The sequence below is a fragment of the Astatotilapia calliptera genome, chromosome 13 (assembly GCF_964374335.1).
Source record: "Astatotilapia calliptera chromosome 13, fAstCal68.1, whole genome shotgun sequence".
NCBI classification, from domain to species: Eukaryota; Metazoa; Chordata; class Actinopteri; order Cichliformes; family Cichlidae; genus Astatotilapia; species Astatotilapia calliptera.
The window spans coordinates 22,487,651-22,506,484 of record NC_137434.1 but is presented as its reverse complement, the minus strand read 5'-3'; the positions used below and the strand labels follow the sequence as shown (position 1 = coordinate 22,506,484).

At 39.9% G+C, this 18,834-nt stretch overlaps 1 protein-coding gene across 5 annotated transcripts in view; it reads right to left on the bottom strand.

The window, feature by feature from the left end:
* Positions 1-18,834, bottom strand: part of akt3a (v-akt murine thymoma viral oncogene homolog 3a) — a 55,432-nt gene that overhangs the window by 24,600 nt on the left and 11,998 nt on the right. The window lies entirely within an intron of this gene.

Below are 18,834 nucleotides of genomic sequence, written 5' to 3'. Positions count from 1 at the left end.
CCAGATTCAGATCGGATTATCATGTAAAAAATGACAAAAACATGTTTACCAGCGCAGAACTCAAACTATCCATGCCAGAAACATCATCTGGCTGATACATGGGCAGGTGTTGAGGTGACGACCCCTCTACCAAATACTCACACGCGGACACACAACGCACACAAATCTACAAAAACCACTGGTCACTAGAAGACAAGAAAGAAGAGACAGATCAGATGAGACAAGATTACATCAGATAAGATTGCGTATCGAGAATAACCCTTCCTAGACTGCAGAGACAAATATAAACATCTGCTGAGCAGCTGGTGGCAGAGTTTTACCCAACTGGCTGGCACAGACTGACGCAAAGGTGGCACCACAGCTTTATCAGATGACCCGCTGCAGGATTACATGAGTGTCAAGCACTTCCACACCACAGAGGCGGATAACACTTACTGGAAAACAGCATGGATACACACATGGATTAAAGTGCACACGTGTGCAGATTCACACAAAGTTGGACGAGTAGAATGAGTGCACATACAGGGTGAGATGGAAGCTGTGTAAACGTCTCAGTTTGTCATTTTAAGCAGCTGAAACCTCAGCCCCTTTAAATAAACTAGCCAATGTTTGACACGTGCATACTTCGCACACTTTTAACACACCTTTTCCACATAATATGTGCAGAAATGCTCACAGCTGACATACAAAGCTCAGTAACAGTTTTGATCACCTTGTTTCAGCTAATTCGCTGGGAGAAGAGAACACGGAGAGCTTATATATGTGTGTGTGTTCTATTTGCGACATCCATTTAAAGCGGAAATGACAGCAGGCCGTGCTCGTTAACACATCGCAGAAAAACACCTGCTCCACTGAAGGAACCATGCGACTGCGGGCCCTGCCGGTACCTCTGGGCGCTGATGGTGGTAGAGGTGCATGTGTGTATTTGTGTGTGTGCGTGTGTGTGGCGCAGAGGGGAGTGATTGCAACTGATCTGAACCACCACACACAGACAGACAGACACATAAAATGTTTGTGGGTGCCAGTGCGTCATCAGGGCTACCAAATCACACCTCTCCTCTCCTCTTCTCTCCTAGTCTCTATTTTTCTCTTTTTCACAAATCCACCCACTCTCTCCTCCTTTCCTATTTCCTTCTCCTGTTCTTTCAGAAACAAAGCATATTCTTTGGATCACTTGCTACTGATAAACAGAGTGCTGCAAGAGGGGCTGAATGGGAGGGGTGGAGAGAGGCATAAGGAAGATGAAAGAAAAAATATTAAAGAAAGCATTCCAAAAAATATGGGGGGAGAGGGGGGTAGATTATAAACAAGCAAAAAAAAAAAACCCAGAATCTCTCATTATTCTGACCAAACAATAATAGATAATCGGGCATAAAAAAAGATAATAAATATTTAATGAGGTTCACAGTTAATCAATTCAGCATTTTGTTATACTGTGGGTTTTGGTTCCCTGAAGCAGGAATGAATGTTTCTTTCATTGCTACTTTGTGAATAAATGTAAGTGGAAAATCACTAGACTTTCTAAACAACGTGTGCTTTATAAAGTCCAGAAAAAATTATCTAAGGCAATAAAAGCCCTGTGATAAATACTGAAGGTTATAATGTTCAGTGCTTGTGGAGACCGTGTCTGGAAAACATTATGATGAGATATTCTCTTCTGTAGCTAAGATAAGCTCCTTTAGATTTGCATCAGAGAAAGTGTATTAATGCTCTATTTATTGAAAGTTTAATTGCGAGGTTAGATATCTTTATGATATTTTATGATTTAATCATTAGATATTAATCAGTAGACAGAAGTTAATGATTAATGATTGAAAAAAACTTAAAGTGAAACTAAGTAACTTAAAAGTGGATTAAGAAAGAGATGGATGGACTTTGAAAAGATGAAGATGAAGTAAAAATTAAACTAAATACAGATGTTCAGTGTTTTTAGAGATTGAAGATGTCATGATCCATCTTTATGGAAGCCAGAACGAGCCCACCCAAAGGTCCAATCCAATTGGATAGCTTTGCACAGTGTAAAAACTGAAGGAGGGTTTAGGATATCTATTTTTCAATGAAATGCACAGGAGCACCAATGCCAGAATTACTATACAGAAGAGAAAATGTCAGGAAAATTGTGTTTTTCATATAATGTATGTACAATATTTTGCAGGTGTCCTATTGGCCCGGCCATCCTGATAGTACTGCAGGCAGTGTAAAATCATCTGTGGTCCACAGCATAAAATGTTTGCAATAAAAACTAAACTCTACAGTACTACTGAAAATATTTAGTCCCTCTGTGCACATTTAGTATGTAATGTTGTTTTATTGCTGAAGCTAACCTAATGCAACCTTGTAGTAATGTTACTAAACTACTCAGCAAGCCTCCCAAGATTTCTGTATCAATAAAATATAATGCTCATATTTTAGATAAACCATTGTGTCAGTGATCTAAAAATACATTTTATTGGAGAGGTTTACGATTAAGTAAACAGGGTAATCATTTTTGGTTTTCATACCATGACATCTTAATATGGGTATCAAGAATCAAAATGACATTCCTACACATCACACAAACTGAGTTTGGCAGTGCACATGTAAATTATTATTGTGCAACTGTGTTCAGCTCTTATAGATATGCATCAGACATTAAAAATGAATGAATATAAGATCTATGGTGGAAAGTTGACAGAAATTAGCAGTTTTGGAGGTTTATCCGTTCCAGCTGTGAGCTCAGAAAGGAATGAAAATGGAAACTGATCATCTGGAAAAAAGAAACTCTGCTTAACTTCAAACTGGATTGAAAAAGAGATGGATTGACTGTCAAAAAGGATGAAGATAAAGAGAAAGTTAAACTGATAAAACTATTATAAACTGGCAGCGACGGCTGGCCTGCCGGTCCAAGTCCAGTCATTTCTATGAGTCAGTTTCTAGATGAGGTGTCCAACCAATGGAAGCCTGTGGTTGGCCACTTCATCCCTCAGCTGTCCAGTACAACTGAAAACATTTAAGCGATCCTTCTGGCCAGGCCTAGACAGCGTGTACGTGAGTGTGTGAGTCTGTGAGTGTGTTTTTCTGTGTGTACATGTCCACTGGGGGGCGGGGGAGGGGGCAGCCAGGGGTGGCACAGACGGAGAGAGAGGAGATGGACAGTTGTCCGCACACGCCGTTCCAAACAAACACAAGCACACGCGCATGCACATACACGCACACACAGACTAAAACAATTCTGCTCTGACCGATCCAATTCTCTGTATGATCCAATGCTGTTCTGTCAAGCTATCCCGTCTTGGCCCTGCCTGTAATGAGTCCAGCGAGCTCTCCCACTCTGGACAGCTTGTCTGGGGAGCCACATGTCTCTAGCTTGGACTGCTGGAGAAAACAGAACAGCCGGTCTCCTTCCCACACCATCTCTCTCGGACTCCTCACTTCAGTTTCATTTAGTTTTCTGCACAACTTTACTTTTCCCTTAAGGCCAATTAGTAAATACTACAGTACACAGTGCTTAAAACAACAGGAGTCTCTTGTTTCTTGTTAGAACGACAGGGTATCAGTAAAACAGGAGAACGTGGGAGATCTGAAGGATCGAAGGAACAGAAGATGTTTAGGAGAATAGGATACACCATTCTGAAGTGTATTCAAATTGCTTCAAAAAGACGACAAAATATAGACTTCAGCAGGAGATGTAAAGTGCTCTTTTCCATATAATTAGAAATGAGAGGTTGCATATTCATACATTCCTCTCTATTCCGTTTTCTGTAACTATTAGGAAAATATTAAATAAAAGTGTAACGCTGACTCACAAAGGTCAACATGACATAAAAATCAAGCTAGACTTTTTTAAAGTAATTTTTCCGACTTATAGGAGAAATAAATCTCGTTGGCACCTCCTCCAATTGCAGCTTGTGGATTTAGCAGAAAGAAGCAGAGATGAATCAGCTGTGACTGTGTCCGTTCCAAGCTTTCTGATTGGACAATTACAACAATGCGCTCGCTAACTGTCACTCAATTAGTGGACTGATTAACTATTCATTTCGGGGCGGAGGAAAAAAGAGGAGAGAATCAGTGAGGGAAATGCAGAGAGAATAAATGGGGAGACAGGTACAAATGACGAGGCTGAAATTCAGCCAGCAAAACAGGAATGAGACACACAAACTTGCACAAACTTCTTTAGTTTCTCCCCATCTCTTTGTTTCGCACTGACTCCTTAAGGACATCGGTATACCTCTGCTCTCCTGATTTAACCACATTTTAGCTGAGAACACGACAGACGAAAATCAGGAAAAGCTTTGATGACAATTAAATAAATAAGTCCATAACTATGTGAGCTCACCAGCCATTTGTTAATCAACCCAAACAGGGATTTAATTTAATGCTTTGGCCGAGGCTAGAGCTGATATGCAGATGGTGCAGAGACGGGGCTGTGTGACTGGCACTCTGGGAGCTGGAGAGGTGGTGGGTGGTGGTGTATAGAGGTAGGGAGAGGCGGGGATGAGGGTGGAGGGAAATTTCTGCCACGTTCCAGCACATACACAGCAGCTCACCAGCAGAAAGAAAAACGTCTGGCCACATAACACCACACACTCACTTCCATATAACAGGGTTTTCTTGCAATCAGATTTACTGCTGTTTTGTATTTTTTTAAATTCGTTTTTTCATGTATTTTATGCCTTGAATGTTTGCTTTCAATCCTAGTTAGTTTGTTAGTTTCCAGAGCAGATTTAGTTGAGCTTTTATTAGTCTTTTTATTTATTATTGTGACATTCCAGTTACTCAACATCTGCACCAGGACAATCTGCTGACAAAATGTGACCATAACAGCAAAGGCTAAAAATTAAAACTAAAGAATTTTCTCTGCATTTTTATTTTATTTTAGTTTTATCTATTATTTCTTTTAGTAAATCTTTTTTTTCCACATTTTTAAAAAAAAATTTTTTGATTTAGTGTTTAATAACATTGGTTGTAACAAAAAAAACAAAAGCAAATATGGTAACTGCTTTCCAACTGTCTTGGCTATTTTTGGTCATTTTATTAATCAGACTTCATTTACTAAACATGGATGTGAAAGGACGTGCATTAAAGCAAAAAATTATCATGTTTAAAAAGCATTGAAAAACCAAAATATTATGCAGTTGAGCTATAGTAGGTGGGCAGGAATTACTGTTTTTTAGGGGTTTAACGAACCATTGTGAAACAAAAGCAGAACACAGTCAAACTGGTAGGTGGGCTTTTAGCTGACCTCTTTATTGACAAAAGTCAACATACATCACAAGACATTGTGTGAAGGAGTTTTAATTTGCAAATCTAAAGCAGGTACAAAAGGCATTAACAGATCGTGTGGAGGACGAAGAGGTACACCTAACTGGTTTCTGATGTTAGGAAAGGTAACAGTGTAGTGACTGCACAGAGAGCACGGAGAATACGGCGAACTGGGAGAACTGTGCTGAAAGATGCTTCAATATGACTATATCTTTCTGAGAGTTTGTCCAGTATATGCAGCTGCACAAGACATTTACTGTCAGTCTCACTGGTTCAAAAGAGTGCAAAATTTTAGCATTATCTGGAGAGTCTACTCCATCAGCCATGTGAGCATTTATTAGGAAATATCTCTATGCGTGACCTCAACCCCAGCAATTCTAACTCCAGTCTGCTCAGACTTCTTAAGGCGAGTCCAGACTCTTCAAAGCCAATCTACTTAGTGTGCATTAGTCTCATTACCACATTACCAGCGTGTGCATGACTGCTTTAAATACAGTGAGAGCATAAAACTTATGCTACGTGCTCCCTGTAAAACTGAGATGGCATTTTTCCTGCTTGTGCTGTGTTTAAGCATTTAGTGCTAGAGTAATTGTAGAAGCTTATAGCGCTGTCTGTGGGGCGTTACTACACGGAGCCACAACAGTGTAATGATGAAGAGGATGTCATGGTGAAGAGTGAGGGGAAAACACTGAGCAAGATACTGAGTGAGAGTGAGACAAGGCTCAGTGTGTGTGTGGTTGAAGCTATGACAGTGACAGAAAGCTGGGACAGGGCAGGGCAGCCACAGGGTGACCAGATTGAGTGTAAACCCATGGGAGTATGTCCATCCCTTGGGGGCCAAGGAGATTTTACCCAGCCAGCTGCACACAGCCAGAGCCTCCTGGTAAGCTGTGCTGGGTGCACTTAGACACACACTCACACATGCATGCAGCATGCCCTGGTGCCCCTCTGCTCCCTCAGCTGGTACAGAAGGAGGTACACTCATGGACTCATGCACACACACATACACACTGGCAGCATACACATTCAATTGCAATACAAGGAATACAACATCTCTTTTGGGGAAACATTACTACAGAATTGAACCTTTTTTTTTTTCCTCGATTTATTTCTTCTGCTTAAAAAAAATACAATTCTTCTCTTTTTATGATATCCTCTCCTGCAGTACCACTACAGTCCAGTAGATGGTGGTGGCTCCCTGAAGCATGGTGGCCACTGCTGCTGTGCTGGAAAGTGACTGACAAACATGGCTCAGCCAAGATGCCGCTCATTCTAATCCCCCTAAGAGCACAGTTGTGAATGTGTGTGCTAGTGTGTGTGTGTGTGTGTGTGTGTGTGTGTGTGTGTGTGTGTGTGTGTGTGTGTGTGTGTGTGTGTGTGTGTGTGTGTGTGAGAACAGTATATATATAAGATGGCAGTTCCGTGTTTGTATGTCAATTGATGTCAGTTTGACCATTTCTCCAGTTCAGTCAGCTTCAATATGATATACATTTTAACGTCATAAGAAAAAAAGTGTCATATCATGATATCATTGCTATAGCAACAACATTTACATTCCCTAATGCACGAAACAATGAGACCAGTCCAGACATGTCCGACAGCCAGAGCCGCATGTCGCCCTCCAACGATAGTGGTAAAGGTGGAAACAACAAACTTGTTTTACCACAACCAAAACAAAATGCACACATCATACAATTCAACCAGGCTAGGAAGTAGGGCTGCCACAAACGATTATTTTGATAGTCGACTAGTCACCGATTATTTTGGCGATTAGTCGACTAATCAGATCATCATCCATTGGACGTAAAACGTACAGCTTATTGCACCAGCAGCATCTGCTCTTATATAACTATCATTAGCTTACAGCTTTAAGTGTTTAAGGTCTGTGCTAACTAAAAATAAAGACAGGATGATAGTTTATTAAATTTTAATGAAATTTGCAGATTGTTTCGGTGAAGTTTAATAAACTCCTTGCTATCTAAAATATAACAGCATCTCACACTTCTGATAATCAGCTGTCTGCTTGACGTTTATTCAGCTGTGTAAAAACTATAACTTTAATCTCAGCCAAACTGATTTACTCAGGAACAAATAAAATACTAAAAAAAAAAAAAAAAAAAAAAAAGGCAAAACAATAACATTTTTAAGTTATCTAAGTGACTTATATATCACGTTTAACCTGAGGAGCGAAAGACGGCGGTGGGTTTGAAAACTATTTGCCGGGAGTCCGGTGCTCTCACGGCTCTAGTTAGCCTAGCCCCCGGCTAGCTATCGAGCTAGTGGGTAACAGACGTCTCCGAAAACGTCGGAGCGCTTTTGAAAATATGTGGTGTCTTGATAATAAACTGAGCAGATATTTGAGGTTTACACAGCTACATTCTCGCCTGAAAATATGTTAAACGTTTATTTTGTGACCCAGAAAGAATAATAAGAGTAATATTAAAACTAACTAGCTGCCGCCATTGTTGGAAACTGAGCTGGGCCGCGCTATGAATTCTGGGACACAGCTTCTTCTTCTTCGGGGTTTAACGGCAGCTGGCATCCTTGTACATGCAGTGCTGCCATCTTCTGTTTCAGTCCGTTATTACACTCTTAAATCCTGCTACTTATTTCTGCGTCTTTTGGATCTTACAAAGCTTCAAACGACGCGTCGACTATTAAATCAGTCGTCGACGATTTTGATAGTCGACGTAATCGTGACTAGTCGACTAATCGTGGCAGCCCTACTAGGAAGGCACGCAAGGGGATAAGCAGCAGGTGATGTATGGCCCAAAAGTAAACAAATATTCAATGGCTAGAGCACATGCTAGTTAGACTCCATTTAACAGGAAAACGGGAACAGCAAACAGTGGATGGAAATTACTGATGTGGTTAAATATTGTGCGGCCAAGTATATGGTGCCAACTCGTATGACAAAAAAGGAGTGCTTTAAGAGGCACCCAGGCTAAAACATCCCAAGCAGAAAATATTTTTGAATTTTAGTTTTATTATGTGACCGCATTGTGTAGGGTCTGTCACCCACCCCTACAGCAAATCTTTGCTTTGTAAAAGACAGAGAACAGATATGTAACGCACACAAAAATGCCCACAGAAGCTTATGAACTTTAGAATGTGTGAGGAGTTTTCTGACTTAATGGTGACATCCAAAGTGTTTTGCGATTCCCCATCTGTCCAGCTTTATGTTCTATGCTCTTCTGTTTTCAGAAATCAGTCCTGTGACGAGGTATTATTAGGGGCATGAGACACACCTGGGCCCAGAATGACCTCCTGTCCAGTAAATGAAGCCTGGTTCAGTACAAATTCTTCTCCTTACACATTACAGAGGCTTCTTTTTACAGTTTCAGCTACAAATAAAATACATCTCTACTTGAACCTGACTGGTGCTGACCTTTAGGGACTGGAGTACATAAAAAAATTAACTCATTTGACAGCAATTTACATTAACCTACCCATCAGATTTAATTGCTTATTAACTGAAGGTGCCAAAATACTGATCCAGGCAGTCCAAGCCCACTTTAACCCCTGCTCTCAAGATATTCTCGAGGCATTAAATTGATGTATGCCAATTACTGCAACTTGTGATAATGATATTTAAAGTTGATAACAGAAAAAACTCATGCTAAAAAATTTTTTAAGTAATTTAAATGCATTTTTCCGTCCTTAAAACTTTACGTGACTCAAAGGTAAGTTAAGTTTGAAATTTCTATCCATCCATCCATCCATTCGCTTCCGCTTATCCTTTTCAGGGTCGCGGGGGGCGCTGGAGCCTATCCCAGCTGTCATAGGGCGAGAGGCGGGGTACACCCTGAACAGGTCGCCAGTCTGTCGCAGTGTTGGTGTATTTCTATCCAAATACACCAATTTACTTTGAGGGGCTGTAAGTCAGAAAACTGTCATAGTTTGAAGGTACAAAACAAAAACAAACAAGTTAATACTAATATATCTGCAATAGGCCAACATCAGCCAAAAGCAGGAAATCAATACATAAGATGACCATTTTTTATTTATCAGAAAAATATACTATTTTTTGCAGACTTTCCCTAAAATTGTTACATTTTTTAAAATTCGTAGTTTGTTTGTCAATGTATAAGTAAGATTTAGATATGCAAGATATGCAAATATTGATGCTGATAGAATCATTAACCGGACAATCCAGGTTTAAATCTGTAAATTCTGTCAACAATATTCAAAACAGCTCAGTCAGATGGTCTGCCCCGCCAAAATACATTTTTATATATAACCATCCACCCCCACACGCACAACTACCCAGGCAGCATGTCACTGAAAACACGAAGACTGATGTGTTTGTATGTCTTCTCGCACATCAAGAAGGTAAAAATACAATCTGAGCTAACCAGAAAAAAAATCCTTTGCATTCAAACACCCGATAACATTAGGAATGACATGCTGCCTGTGTTCAGAAAGAGGTGGATCCAATGAGATTAGGAAAGGCACACACACAGCCAATAAGCAGGCTAATCATATTGTACTGATTGTTGGTATATTGCTCCTCTTTTTCTCTCCTTGAGGCATTGTGTGTTAGCACCCTGGATTTCTTTATTTTTGTATGACTGGCAATTACATTTAATGCAGTAATTAAATGCTGTACAGATATTTCTCATTTGCTTTTAATATAAATATAATTTAAATCTTTAGCAGGTCTAAATATATTTTTAAATTGTTTCAAAAAAGGCAATTTACTTCCCTCAACTATTACTTTCAGTTAGTTCATGCCTGAGAGGCCCTGTTTACAAATGAAAATCATCATAACAACACCAAAGTTATCAGTGGTTTCCTGATGACTAGTCTGGTTCTGCTGCAATACACTAATGTCCCTTCTTGACATTTCTCTGTTTATCTGGTTAAATGTTGAAAATGATGAAGCGGTTTAAGGTTTTAAAAAGCTAAGTTACAAAGATTTTACTTGTTAGTCTGGAGCAAAAGGAGGAACAAGCCAAGTCAACTTTACTTACAGAGCATTTTAAAAACAGCTAGCACTGACCAAAGTGCTGAACATAAAATATGAAAAAATGTAAATATGAATACTAAAAATAAAAATACAATAATAGTAAACAAAAAAACAATACCAGTATGGGCTCACAATTTTACAACGGGTTGCATTCCCCCCATTCAGTATTTGCTATATTCATACTGTGCATTAACACTTAGAAGTGCATAGCTTTGAGGGTCCCCATTTAAATCTGACATTCATATTCAAATTATTATCCTGTTTCTTTGCCTCATTGGATATAAAACTATCCAATCAGGGGAACAAAGTAACACAACTGGACCAATCATTCAGTGAGAATAGCTTGCCATCAGAAATAGAAGGGGAGGGTCAGGAGATAGACACAGCTGTCTAACTATTGCCCACAACAGACTCAAGGGGGGTGTGGATGTGCGTGTGTGTGTGCGTGTGTGCGTGTGGTGGTGAAGCCCAACCCTGTCCAGTTAAGCAGTGGTGAACAGGTGCAAAGCTTTGTGCATGGATGTGTGTGTGTGTAAATCACCATTATTCCAGAGTGGCTGGCCCTGTATTATTAATTCAGAAATACTAGGCTGGGGCTAAGGGCGGCAGCTGGCATTATGTGTGCATGTGAGTGTTTGTGTGGCCAACATAAGACCCCCTCCCTGATCATTTGTGAAGCCCCTATACTCTTCTAGATCAACAGAGAAGCACTGTGCCGTTTGTCTCCTTGAATGCCTGTAAACTTTATACACACCACCACACATACACACTACTCTGCAACCACAAATACACACTCATGCACGCATACACACTAGAGCACAATAGCTCAGCCCCACAGGCAAGAGTAAACAATCAAGTACTATACCCCAAGTATTGTCAAGAGCACCGCCTCCCCTGCACCAGTACTGCCCCCAACACACACCAGCCCAGCCGCGCCTCATTCAAAGGGTCCATTCATGTGCTGCACTGAAGGGCCGACAGTAAGTGCTCTCCACCTCACTAACTGCTGCTCTCTGCTCTCCTCTCCGTCCTGCCTGTTTACCTGTCTGTCTCTCCACCTGCCTTAGTGTGTGCCCATCTGTCTATTACGGTGAATTCACTGTGGGCATATTTAGCACAGCTCATTCACACACTTTTTATTATTTTCTCACTAAACTTTGTTCTTGCAACTCAGAAATTGCGATGCCAACAAATAACCAGAGAAAAGAGACTTTATTTAGTTTTTTATGTGATGAAGTACATAAGTAATATAGTTGTTTACATCTGAATTCAAGGATAATGGATATAGAGGGATGTGACAGACTGCAGTTCATAAAGCTTTTAAAATGTAACACTTATTCAATTCCCCTCACAATTACTCACTCCTCGTCGTCTGAACGAAAATCATATTTGTTTTGGTTCACCTGCAACTAAAACTTCCCGATGTCTCATAAAGACACCACAACTCAGTTCAATAAAAGACTTGAGCGTAAGCCTTAAAAAAATATTTTCAGGGTCTTGTGGAAACAGTGGCGCCCCAGTTGTGCCCACAACAAGAGACTTGTGCTTTCACAGGTAAGGGTGAAAGCAAAGTAAAGCTGTCTATAATTCTGTTAGAGACAAAAAGCACAAGACCTCAGATACCAGAATGAGCTTCCATTGGTAGGGGCTCACCCTAAGTTCTGCTCATGACAATGGCAAGAATAAACTAGGCGTCTAGTTTTGGTTGGACATGGTTTGGGCATCTCCAACCAGATGTAGACCCCTAGGCAGGCCAAGGATGCTGAAGAAATTACTTCACCTCTGCATTCCCATCCTCGGGAGGTCTGGGCATCTCTCCTTAGACTGCTGACCCCATGACTCAACCTGGTTGATCAATGAATGGATGCCTGGATGGATGGATTGCTTATTTAAAATTTGGCAGTGTAAATTCAGGAAGTATTACAGACTTTGGGGAAACGAATCACAGTGTGATTGCAATTAGTGACCGCTTGCCTGTCTGTAACACCTTGAGGTGGCAGACAGTATATCACTTTAACTACAGCAAACACTTTTCTCTCTGTCCCTGGGAGCTGGTGCTTGTCATTTTGTAACGCCTTTCTGTCTAAGAGGCTGTTTTTGACAACTTGTCCACCTCAGCTGGCCAGCATCAGGCACTTAGGCCTCTCACACAGTTAAAAAGAAACAAAGATGGCTATATGTGTGTCATCTATACTGTAATCAGTTTTAGCCAATTACTAATGAAAATTAATCCTTTAATTTTCATTTAACTCAAAACATTCATATTAAGTATTAAATCTGCTACTTGCACTTCCTGAAAATTACAAACAAGATTAAAAAATACATATGCCAGACTAAAATCAAACCAAAGTTTTCACACGCAGTTATGTTAAAATTCATTCACTACAATGGGGAAAAGTTCCCAGTCAGTAACAGCTAACTACTGTAATTGCAAAAGAAAAAGCTTCCAAACAAGTGATCAATCAAAAAGTGAAGGGAACAAATCATTATATATGTCACTCTCCTAACAGTAAAGAGGAAATGATAGATGACTTAAGTATAGAAAAACTCCAATATACAGACAAAGAACACCAGCTAACAAGCAGTACGATTTATCTGACTTTAAAATATTTCTTGAGGTTTATAGTTGCACCAACTTGTTCAACTGTTTGCTCTCCGTGTCAAATGGCTCATCTGTTTCTCCACAGAGTATTTCACCAACAAAGACATACGCCCAGTGAAACAAAACGTTGGTGAAGGGAGATAAAATCGCATTTTTGGTTAAATACTTAAGAATATTTGTGAACTTGCCAGTCTAGTCCTGCAAACTACTTAATAAGCAGGCAATGTCCCAGGCCTATTCCAGCTCAAAATATTTTGTGGAAACACTCAAACCACGGAGCAATATCTGAATATGGCAGATGTTCGTCATCTTTTCTTCTCAGTTCTCCCCCTCCACCTCCTCTCATACAGCAGTCTGCTGTTGAACCTCATGTTCCAGCCGCTATGCTGTGAGACATCTGCACCTCACTCACTGTTTCTTTCTTTCCTTTCTGTCTCATCTTTCCTGTCTATGCAAACACACACACACACACACACACACACACACACACACACACACACACACACACACACACACAGACAGACAGAATTCTTTGCTTGATGACAGATGGCAAGTCAACAATTGTACAGCGTCACTCTCTCAAAACACAGACACACACACCACATGTACACACAAACACAGAAACAAACACCACCTCCTTGTCCTCCTGTCCCTTTGTGTCCAATCCCTTGTCAAATGCCTTGATTTGTTTCTTACAGCTGAGAGTATGCATTAGTCTGTGTGTGTGTGTGTGTGTGTTTCTTTACCTTGGTATATTAAGCAGTAGTTTAATGAGAGCATGGTGAAGAGCGGGTCCCAGCCAGTGGACCATATGGGGGCCATTTAGCCCCCTCAGAACATTGAGCCAAGCCTTGCTGACATGATTACCACTGCTGTCCACTGCTCTACACTAGTGTCAGATTGGGAATGGGGAATTTTATCATGGACAGCTAATTAATGACTGGAGATTGGCAACCATAGATGGAGGAGTCTGAGGGAGGATGAAAAAATGTTGTCACTGTTTGGTGTCGTCTTCTTCTGTTTTTAGTCAGGCCAAATAACCAAGATTCTGTGAAACATGTGTATACCAATAAGAAAAATGCATGCAAACAAACATGTACACGTGCAGTAAAAAAAAAAAACATGGTCACATTTTATGCATTTTCTCTGGTCTGCATGCACTGTACACCTTTATACCTTTATTAATGCATGTATTTATTCATGTGTGACATTTTCAGCGTGTCTGTGTGGCACAGCAGGCTGAAGCTAGTGGCTCTGTTAATCCCGTCAGGGACAGATTACAGGTGGGAAGTTATAAATAGACTGACTGACCCTTTAACCATGATCACTGTAACATCAACATGCAGCTCAACTATTAAGTCACCAACCCAATAGCCATCAGTCAGATTCAGAAATGCTGAATAAAAATTTTAAAAAGGGGCTCCAATAACCACAAAAACCTCTTTCCTGGCTTCTGTAACAGACGATGCTCTGTGGAGCTCATGCTCGGACTTAAAAATGAGGCAACAAAGAGCTCTGTGCTACAAATTGAAGAGAAATGCATCAAGGATGCTGTCCAGTTGCTTTGAGCAAACAGATGTACACCACTGTCGACCATTTTGGTTCTGCTGAAAACACCTTTGTTGTGTTATACACCTGATTTATTCTTGCTGCACCCAAATCAACTGCAACATCCATTTTTCCCCAAACAGGGGATAAAGCATTTCTTAATTCATCCTTATCTTATTTGAAACTTCAGCATGTGAAAAAAAAAATCATACAAGAATAAAATCATCACAGAGAAAAAACTGGGCACCAAAAACAGTTTCTAGGGAAATTTTCAGCATGGACATACTAAATAATACACACACTGTTACTGGAGCAGTAATCATTTTGTCAGCTGTGGTAAGCAACAGCCTGGCTAGTGTCGTCCTGTTGTCAGTGTGAAAAGCAGTTCTAAGACATACGATCAGACTGTGCTGTTCTATTATTTAAAAAGGCACAAACAGACAGTATATCTGATTATCTGTAGTACTCGATACTGGAGAGAAAAACTAGTTTGAAATGGAGCTGTACAAGGTCTCATTACAGGGTTTTATTAAATACAGTAGACTATTATTTTTCAGAAGTTTTAATATCATATCAAGCTATGGATTAAAATTTTGTCAAAACTGGAAAAGAAAAAAAAAAATGGCCACATAAAAAGCCAAAACAGTCTCACTCTGGGGTAATACTTCTGTCAGCTACTGTAACACTTACATTAGCTGCTAGCGACTAGGAACTAATCTGTTGGCCCAAATCAGCCAAACCAACCCCCACTGTAACCTGCCTTCTCTAATCAACCCAAAGCCTGCTCCCACCAGCTCTCAATAACCTCAAGATGTTAAACCACACACTACCCTATTAGTCTAATCTGTGTTAGCACATTTAAACATAGATTCTGGTTTCCACTTAAACTCAAATTGCTTTGTCAAGTGAGGACAGTGCAGCTGCTGTCAACAGATCTTATTAAACTAAAGACACATCTCCAGGCTCCCTTTGGAACAAGGGAAAATACTTGTGGAGGAACCTGAGGCGTGTAGGAAATCTAGGATACATAAAGGTTTTTTCCCTTAAAAAAACATTGTCTGGGCTAAATTTGAAAAACGAAGCAAGCATTGGCAACAATATTCAACAATAGCCTTACTGGTGCAAGTGGCATAAACCATGTTGTTAAAGAAATCCATCATATAACATCTGTTAGTTGTTGGATTTGTGTTGCGTGACCATGAAAATGTCTAACAAGCTTGAGTCACATTCTTATATATACACAGTAGCACCTTTATATAAATGAATTATTAATTTATATATGTATTAAATTCTAACATTGATAACAAACTGTATAATTTGTTTAATTATTAGCAGCAGATGACAGACAATATGTTTAGCTGAGGGTGCTTCTGATCACACTTATTACTAATCAAGTGAAAGGAGTGATAATGTATAGCATGTAAGCAGGGTGCATTAAGCAAAATTTGGATTCTGACAATGATTTTCAGAGTAGTGATAAATAATAACTAACAATAACCTTGTGAAGTGTACATGTGTGAATATATGTGCATCCACCCACAGTGTGATCAAATGTTTGAGGTCAGCATATTGATGATCCTGAGCTGCAAACTAATCCCATTATTCAACCTCTCCTCCTTTACTCCCCGCTCACTTCCTCTGTCCAAGCTGTTCATCTGCAGTGATCAGCACTCCATTCATTGATTCACTCATTCATTTATCCAAGACTGCCTAACTCTACATTAATTCATTCACACACCCATCCATTACTCCAGGAGTGTCCTTGTGCATGGCTTTTATAGGGATGCTTCAGCCGATCTTACTGAGCTGACAGTTATATTGCTTCAGGCCATTGAGCTCACAACTCGCAAAATTTATCCGTGGTTATGCTGAGGCAGTGTAACGCTAACACAGACATAATCCAAAAACCAAAAAACATATATTCCAGCTAAACACAAAGTTATCTGTGTATGTTATCCATCTACATTTTGTGTCCACACGTGCTAGCTGCAGGTCTTTTTAGTTCACAAGTTGGCTTCCTCTGTTCCATATTGGCTCTACCTGTCACAAACTGTCTCTCTGCTGTTCGTCTGTAGGCTCTGCAGACTAGTCTGTCTGCACTGTGCTGTCAGTCTGTCTGACTGCCTGGCTGTCTGCCATTCTCTGCAGTGTAGAGTGAGTCATTCTCAGGACAATGGAGACAGTTTGTAAAGCCACACTGGAGCGTACACTTCCTCCGGATGTGCAAGAGGATGCCATTCATAACAAAGCCTTCACTGTCTGTGTGTCTACTATTGGCCTGTAGAATAAGTTTGAGAAAAAGAGGGGATGAATAATGGTACATGGAAATGAGAGAGAAGAGAAGAGAAGAGAAGAGAAGAGAAGAGAAGAGAAGAGAAGAGAAGAGAAGAGAAGAGAAGAGAAGAGAAGAGAAGAGAAGAGAAGAGAAGAGAAGAGAAGAGAAGAGAAGAGAAGAGAAGAGAAGAGAGAAAGGCGACACAGCAGACAGTAGCAGAGGCAGCGGCTGGTGATTGATATCAGAGATCTGGCACTGCCACCTGATCCAGCCAGCCTCCCTCCAGCATCACTGAACTCACTGAACTCACTGAGCCAAGATGGCTGCCTCACTGCACTGCACCCAATGAACCCCACAGCAGCCCAATGTATACAGTATAGCACGTACAGTTCCCAGAGGGATTAATTTTAAGAGACTGTACAAGAGGAAAGAGTGCAGAAAGGACAGGTGTGCTGTTCCTTATTGCAGCTCAGTGTCTCATAAGAGAGTGGTGAGATGCAGACAGGTTGCGTGAAAAGCCTAATGTGAAACTGCACAAGGACAAGTATGTACAACATCCCCTTGATTCTATCAACAAAGAATTATTGATCCTGACCACTTCATAGCACGTCTGTAACAAGACACACTCCACTTTGACATAGTTTAGAGATCAGTAGCTTTGAGGAAAGCCACTTCACTGGGGACAGATAAATGGATTTTCATAAAGAGACACATTGAATATCTAATGCAGCTACTTCCTGGGTTCCGTATTATGTCATTTCCAAACAAACGATGGAAAGATACAGGCAACGTGAGCAGCATGAGCAGAGCTAAAGATACAAATGAAGTTATGAAGAACAAACATTTTTGTGAATGTGTAGGATGCTGCAATGTAATTTAATTGCTGCAATGTAATTCAATTCCTTTTATAATATAATATCATAACCAATACACAATCGAGACCATATGTCCGAGCCTGTAGCCTCGTTTGACCTCTTGATTTTTCCCTCCATTATGCAGTCAAAGAAATCAATAATTTCCACTACAAAATTATTGAACTCAGAGAGGAAGAACAAAGAGAAGTGTTCCTTCCTGTGGTGATGATTCATATATTATTAAGATGACTGCATTCGAGAAAACATGGATGTGTATTTGTAGTATAATTTCTAGTTTCTTACAGCTTATGGGAATAGAAGTGATATGCAAAGAGGTATTTGAACTGAACTAGCCTGATGCCCTTTTTATATTTTTAATTCCTAGCAGAAATACAAGATTTATACTTTTAAATGAAGCTGAGTGAAATTTAAAGAAGGAAACATATTGTTTGCAAAAATTGCAGCATATATTTGCAGTATATTGTGTTTCCCTTCTGACTTCAACAGTAAGTTTTCATAGCATTTTCTTTAAACATTTTTTTCTAAATGCATCTATATTCTTTAAGTTTCATGTAAAAATAAATCTAAGTTGTTTGAAAAAAAAAACCTGTATCGCTCCTCTATCTCTTGGGAGATAAATAATGATCAAACAAGTCTGCAAGAAGCCTAACTCTACTTTGATATAGTTTTGAGATTATTAGCTTTACGGAAGAGCACTTCACATGGGACAAAGTGTCAAAGAAAAGACAATGCTTTTCACCCTGTCCTCTCTCCTCCAGTGTTTCTCCTCCCTCCTAGCCATCTGTTGTGCTGACTGCTGTGTGGGTTGATGCTGATGGAGGTAACATTATCCACAACTACTGTGTGACCTCTGTGGCCTCATATAGGTTGTCAGAAAGTAAAGTCCCAGCTTTGGCAGAAAAGAAGACAGGTATACTTCAAGATTTAGATATTAAAGCTAAACTAAAACAGCTCTGTTAGGCATTTAAATATTGATTGTTACCCACAGATAATCAACACAATACAGTGTCCTTCCAAGGTTACACTTGCACCTATTTTCAGAAATTAATAATTTATTTAAATATTTTTAAAATTTATAGATGTTTTAATTCCATAATGATTTTGGTTTACTTCTCCATCTGTTCCTTTTATGACGCATTGTGTGGCAGCTTACGGGATTAATCCACTGTTTTTTTTACTTCCATTGATAAAGACATAATGCAGCCAAATGCACTCCCCACTCTGATTCAATGAAAGGAGGAAGGAAATCATCATTGTGGTAGTGAGCGAGTAAGCATTCAAAGGCTCGGTCATCTAAGGACATGGTGCACTCTGTTTTTGTAGA